Source organism: Staurois parvus, unplaced genomic scaffold, assembly GCF_062004578.1.
Source record: "Staurois parvus isolate SC_StPar_1 unplaced genomic scaffold, SC_StPar_1.0 ptg000098l, whole genome shotgun sequence".
NCBI lineage: Eukaryota > Metazoa > Chordata > Amphibia > Anura > Ranidae > Staurois > Staurois parvus.
The window spans coordinates 4,092,821-4,099,633 of NW_028317894.1; positions in this window are offsets into that span (position 1 = coordinate 4,092,821).

The following is a 6,813-nucleotide window of genomic DNA, read 5'->3' on the forward strand; positions in this document are numbered from 1 at the left end:
TTCATTTTATCATTGGTAAATATAACCGTACTACTGAAGAACCAAAGATCCAGAACTGCACGCTGAAGGGCATCATTATCTATGGAAACAGGTACAGAATGAAATGCAAATATAAATTTGTAGGTTAATGTATATCGTATATTAACTCCGTGCAAGTGTCACTTTTCCTGTTTTTATATCTGGGTACTAGCCTATAACTCAGCTCTTCTCAGCTAGTCTAAGATATACAGTTGTGTTCAAAATAATAGCAGTGAGTTGAAAAAAGTGAATAAAGCTCAAAATCCTTCTAATAGCTTTTATTTCCATACACACAAATCCATTGGGAACACTACACATTCTATTCCAAATCAAAACATAAAGAAAAATAGATCAAATTTGTGTTGTTCCTCTAAAAAAAATTGAAGAAAAGTGAATATTAGACTGTTCAAAAAAATAGCAGTGTTTGTATTCTTCTTTACAAACTCAAACATTCACTATATAAACTGAAAAATGTTTGAAGATTTTGCTTTCCTTTGAATCACTTAATTAATATTTAGTTGTATAAGCACTGTTTCTGAGAACTGCTGTACATCTGTGTTGCATGGAGTCACCCAACTTCTGGTACCTGTGAACAGGTATTCCAGCCCAGGATGATTGGACTACATTCCACAGTTCTTCTCGATTTCTTGGTTTTGCCTCAGAAACTGCATTTTTGATGTCACCCCACAAGTATTCTATTGGATTAAGATCCGGGGATTGGGCTGGCCACTCCATAACGTCAATCTTGTTGGTCTGGAACCAAGATGTTGCACGTTTACTGGTGTGTTTGGAGTCGTTGCCTTGTTGGAACACCCATTTCAAGGGCATTTCCTCTTCAGCATAAGGCAGCATGACCTCTTCAAGTATTCTGATGTATTCAAACTGATCCATGATCCCTGGTATGCGATAAATAGGCCCAACACCATAGTATGAGAAACCTCCCCATATCATGATGCTTGCGCCACCATGCTTCACTGTCTTCACAGTGTACTGTGGCTTGAATTCAGTGTTTGGGGGTCGCCTGACAAACTGTCTATGGCCACTAGACCCAAAAAGAACAATCTTACTTTCATCAGTCCACAAAATGTTGCGCCATTTCTCTTTAGGCCAGTCAATGTGCTCTTTGGCAAATTGTAACCTCTTCAGCACGTCTTTTTTTCAACAGTGGGACTTTGCGGGGGCTTCTTGCAGATAACTTGGCTTCACATAGGCGTCTTCTAATTGTAACAGTACTCACAGGTAACTTTAGACCTTCTTTGATCTTCCTGGAGCTGATTGTTGGCTGAGTCCTTGCCATTTTGGCTATTCTTCTATCCATTCGAATGGTAGTTTTTCACTTTCTTCCACGTCTTTCAGGTTTTGGTTGCCATTTTAAAGCATTTGCGATCATTTTAGCTGAGCAGCCTATCGTTTTCTGCACTTTATATGTTTTCCCCTCTTCAATCAACTTTTTAATCAATTTACGCTGTTCTTCTGACCAATGTCTGGAATGACCCATTTTCCTCAGAATTTCAGAGAGAAATGCACTGTAATCAGCATGTACAACATTTGCTGCCTTCCTTCCTTAAATAAGGGCAATTATTGCCACCTGTTTTTCAAAGAATGAATGACCTCACTAATAGAACTCCACACTACTATTATTTTGAACATGCCCCTTTCAATTAGTGATTCAATTACACAGAATCAGCAGCATGCATGTCATGACTGTTGGGTCTGTTGGATTTCTATTGCTCATACTACACCTGCTAGTAAATAATTTGCCATGTAGAAATATAATTTCTACCAAAAAAAGTGATTGATCAGGTTAGTGATGTCTGACTGCTATTATTTTGAACACAACTGTACATTTATTTTAATCTAATAAATACAAGAGTCCACAAAAACATTTTTGGTTAGTGACAGCACTGCTGGGGACTGGTGCTTGGACACTAGGACAGCCAGAGGTGTGAGATTTCCCTGGGGAAAGATTCCTTAGACTCCCTTACACAACACAGGGATTCCATTCTTCAACCTGGTGGCCGAATGGAGCAGCGGAGGAGCAAAAAACAAAATTGTATGGATGTAGTTGGGCTGGTTTTAAAGTGAACCTGTTGCCCAGGATTCATTTGGCCGAAAACTGAAAGGACAGTTTTTTAAAATAATATAATTTTATATATGTATTGTATTATATTCAACTTTTTAATTAATATGCATTTAAATGAATATGAATGTATTTTCAGCTCCTTTTGGCCAATAGGCTGCTTTCACACTGAGCACAAAAAAAGCTCAAGAAAATGCATCCCTTTATATTCCAAGTATGTCTTCAAACTGGTCTGTTGCGCTTCCCTTGTGGTGTTAAAAATCCTGCTTGCTGCACTTTTGGTGCATATTTGGTGAGTTTAAAAAAAAAAAAAAAAAGTACCAAAAACGCACCTCCCCATTGAGGCCTAGTTCACAATAATGTGTTTTTTAGGGCTTTTTGCAGAAATGTACTACAGTCAATTTAGCATGGTTTCCTATGGGACACATTCACATCTATGTTTTGCTGTTGAATTCTTGGAAAGGGCTAGGGACTTTATTGAACCAAAAACGCAACATTTTGCCTTTAAGAGACTTCAATGGAGATGCTGCAGAAAATGCATGTAGTTTTCAAAAACGCATCAATAATGTGCGTGTAAAAACACAAAACGGACAAAACGCAAACTGCATTGGTGTGAACCAAGCCTGAAATGCATGGAAAATGCATAAAAAATGCGCATGTTGCGTTTTTTATGCATTTTGCATTTTTAATCTGCCCAGCAAAAAGTTGGCCAGAAAAAAAAATCAAATAACGCATAAAAAAATGTCAAAAACGCACTGCAAAACAGTTAAAACGCAAACTGCATTGGTGTGAACCAGGCTTGAAATGCATTGATAATGCAGCTAAAACACACATGTATTGCATGTTTGATGCATTCTAATCTGCCCGGCAACAAGCTGGCCAAAATTGTTGTTAAAAATTAATCAAAACTGCAAAACGCGAACTATTGGTGTGAACTAGGCCTGAAATGCATTGAAAACCTATCAAAAATGCACACGTTGTGTTTCTTGAGCCACATGACCTATGAAAAAGCACCCTAAACGTAAAATCTTGGGAAAAGCATGCATTTTCAGTGGCCTTTATCAGCACCTTTTTTTTTCTAACAATAACACTGTCCAATACGATACATTTTGATGCATCCCTAGCTAGTATTAAAATTACATCCGATTGAGGTAGGTCTTAAAGGGGTAGTGTGGAAAAGAAAACCCTAACATATACAATACATGCTCACCTATATAGCTTCAGCATTGGTCCTAAGACAAAGAACTGTGCGATCACATGACTGCTGATTGCTCAGTTCTTGGTCTTCACTGAGCAGAGAGCGGTGACTGTCAGTCACTGATCTCTGCTCTGTCCCTCCAGCACCCACTGGCCGTGGAGGGGTGGGAGTGGCTAGCACAAGCTTTCAGCAGCATGCTGAGAGGCTAAACCAGCAGGTGGTCAGGCACCTGGGTGGATCCTGACCTTAAAGTCCAGGCCCTTCCAAAGTCTTGGACCAGCTCCATAAGATCAGCTGACAGTCGCCTTTAGCCAGTTGTCAGCCGAATCTGGATCACAGCAGTGCAGAAATATGTACAATCCTGTGACCCAGAAGAGAAGTATGGCCAAAAAAGCTTTGGCCTCACTTCTCTTTGGAACCTGAAAGTGGGTGAATAGCCCAAACATTTTTTTTTTTTTTTGGATGGTTGCCAAAAGGGTGAATCTACAGCAGCTGGGCAAAATAAATGGAAACCCTATATGATTTGCAGGGGTGAAAGTGACATGTTTTGTGGTGGAAGTGATGTAACATTTTTGCTTCTGCTGTGTGATGAGACACCTAGCTAGCACGTGGGAAGCCTCACTTGCATCATTCACTGCCTGCGCTGCTAGTAATACAGTCATGTCAGAGCTTACTGAGCTTCAAAGAGGGCAAATTGTTGGTGCCTTCAGTTTTCAAAGGACTGAGATTGAGCTCTGCAGTCACTTTTGCAGCAAATGTTTTCTTATTCCGGGTCTCAATCCTGTTGTGTTTTTGTCTCTTTTGGTCAGTTAACCATGTTGACTGCACTTATACTAATCAGACAACGTTTTCCTGGAAACTGTATATGCCGTCATAACCTTTTGATACTGTACCTTGTGACACGGCAAATAAAATGGCAACTTCAATGGCTAAGCCGCACCAACAATTTGCCATCCTTGAAGTTTAGTAAGCAGGGGACATAGACAGCAGTAAACCCTGCTTCATGGTATTCCTAACAATCCAGCTACTTATGTGTATGTGCTCATATACTTTTGTTCTACATGGTTTGTTATTCTGAACTATTGTTGCTCTGTATTGAATACCATTTTGATAAATGGAGCTGAGAACCATAAATATGTCCCTGTATGTGTGTGGGAATGACCAAACTGTCATTGTTACGATAAGGTTATTAGGAAGCAATGTTGCCTAGATGTTGATTTGTTATAACAAGAAAAAAGTGACATGCTATATCAGAATTAGGCGCTTTTCACACGGGCATTCCGGATGTCTGTTTTTCATCTGTCCGTTTACGGATGAAAAATGGAAACCCATGTATTTGTATGGACTAGTGGATGTAAACAGAGGATCATTTGATTACATTAGTTAATGTCCGCATCCGTTAACATCTGTTTTTTTTTTTTCTTAAATGGAAAAAACTCTATTTTTCTTCAGTTAAAAAAAATGGAACGGAAGTAAACGGACAAAAACGGAAGTAAACGGATGAAAAATGGATGTAAATGGATGAAAAACGGATGTAAACTGATGAAAAACAGATATAAACTGATGTAAACTGATGAAAAACATGTAAAGTGATAAAAAACTGACGTGAACTGATGCATAACTGATGTAAACTGATCCGTTTTTTCTTGGAAAAAACGTGACTGAGCTGATGAAAAAAATGGAATGCCCATTTGAAAGGGGCCTTACTGTGGATATTTTGGCACAAAGTACCATGGCCATGTACAAGGATCAAGGGAACCTGTCAAAGTGGCTATGACAACTAAAGCTGGGTATACAGTAGATGGGTTGTTGTTTTGTTTTCTTTTTCCATTCAGCCAGCAGAGTGAATAAAGAAATAACAGATCCCCCCCATCCACTGAATGAGAGGGGATATTTTAGCCATGCTGCGATGCAAATAATCACGGCCATGGCATGTGTATACCTCAGTATGGCTGCCTTTGCAATCTAGGGGAGCATTTGGGTTGTATAAATTTGCCTAAGATGGTTTTTTGTATCATGAAGAAGATGGATGAGCAGTTTTTATTTATTTATTTTGTTTTGTTTTTCGGTTCAGTTACCTAGAAGGAGCAATGTTCACTTTTGCTCCATATTAAAACCTACATAATTGTGTAAATAAAAATGTTTATGAACTATTCAATATGAATACAGTTTATTTAAATACTGTTTGTTTTCCTATACTTCTTTACAGTGCCACACTTGCTAGAAATGAAGAATGAAATCTCTATAATTTGTTGCTCAACCATTTTCAAAAATGTATTTTATATGAAAACATGTCTGTAGAGTAGGCAAGTAACTGTTTATTACTTTCCATAGGCTGTAACCTGGTGTGGGATTTGGCTACATGTTAACGCTGTCTTGGAGCCATCTCTTCCATACGAGTAAATGGGAAGTGATGTTTGGCCTACTTTCTGAGCTCTGCTGATGTTGCCAAGGCAACACAGCTTTGTTTATCCTAGAGGATTGTCAACAAGTAGCCATAATGGGCCAATCCCTTTCCAGCCTTGTGACCCAGCCTTGCAAATGTACAGTATAATTACATAGAATGTAGAAGAGCGATGGCTGCAAATGTGGTCTATTGAATCTACTCCTTGTTTGATCATTTTTTTTGTCTGCGTATAGATCTATATTTGTCACAAGCACGTCTCAATTCACTTACTGTTGACTGCCTCACTACCCTTGTTGGAAGTCTATTCCAAGCAGCAGCTACTGTTTTAGTAGCATGCTTTCTAAGATTAGTCTCAAACTTTCCTCCTGCTAGTTTGAGGTCATGTCCCCGTGTTCTTGATCTTGGCTTCATGATGAAAATACTACCCTCCTGAACCTTGCTCAAACACTTCATGTATTTAAAAATCATGTTCCCATTTCCTTTTTCTTCAGCACTGTACATATTACATTCTTGAAGTCTACCCTGGTATACTTTGTCCCTCAGACCTGCCACTGTTTTTTGCCCATCTCTGGACTTGATCTATCTTATCAATATTATTGACCCAGTATTCCAAATGAGGTCTCACTAAAGATCCATACGGCATAATATAAGAATTGGGACCTCCTTCCTCCTGCCATGGATTCCTCTAGTACTAATTGAAGGTCTACCTGTATATAGAAGAATCAAGAATTCCTTCCTCCTGCTGCTGATCCCTCTAATGATAACCAAAGATAGGTGAACAGGGATCCATCCTGTCAGGGCTCCAGGTATGACCAGAGGTGTGTGGACTGACACAGGGAAACGCAGGCTTCAGGTATAGTATAAACAATACAATTTATTCAAGACTAAACAATACATAAACGCAGTGCAAAACTAAACATAAACACAGTGCAAACAAACCAAATGTCAGGGTCCGCCGCGGCGTCTGTCCCGGCGCATGCGCAGTCTCGGCGGCTCGCGCCGGGATACGGGCACTAGGTCCCAGCCGGCCGCGGCTGAAGGAGACTCGCGCATACGCATTAGGCGCCGCGAGTACACGCTGGGCAACCAATGACAGCGAAGGGCGCGGTA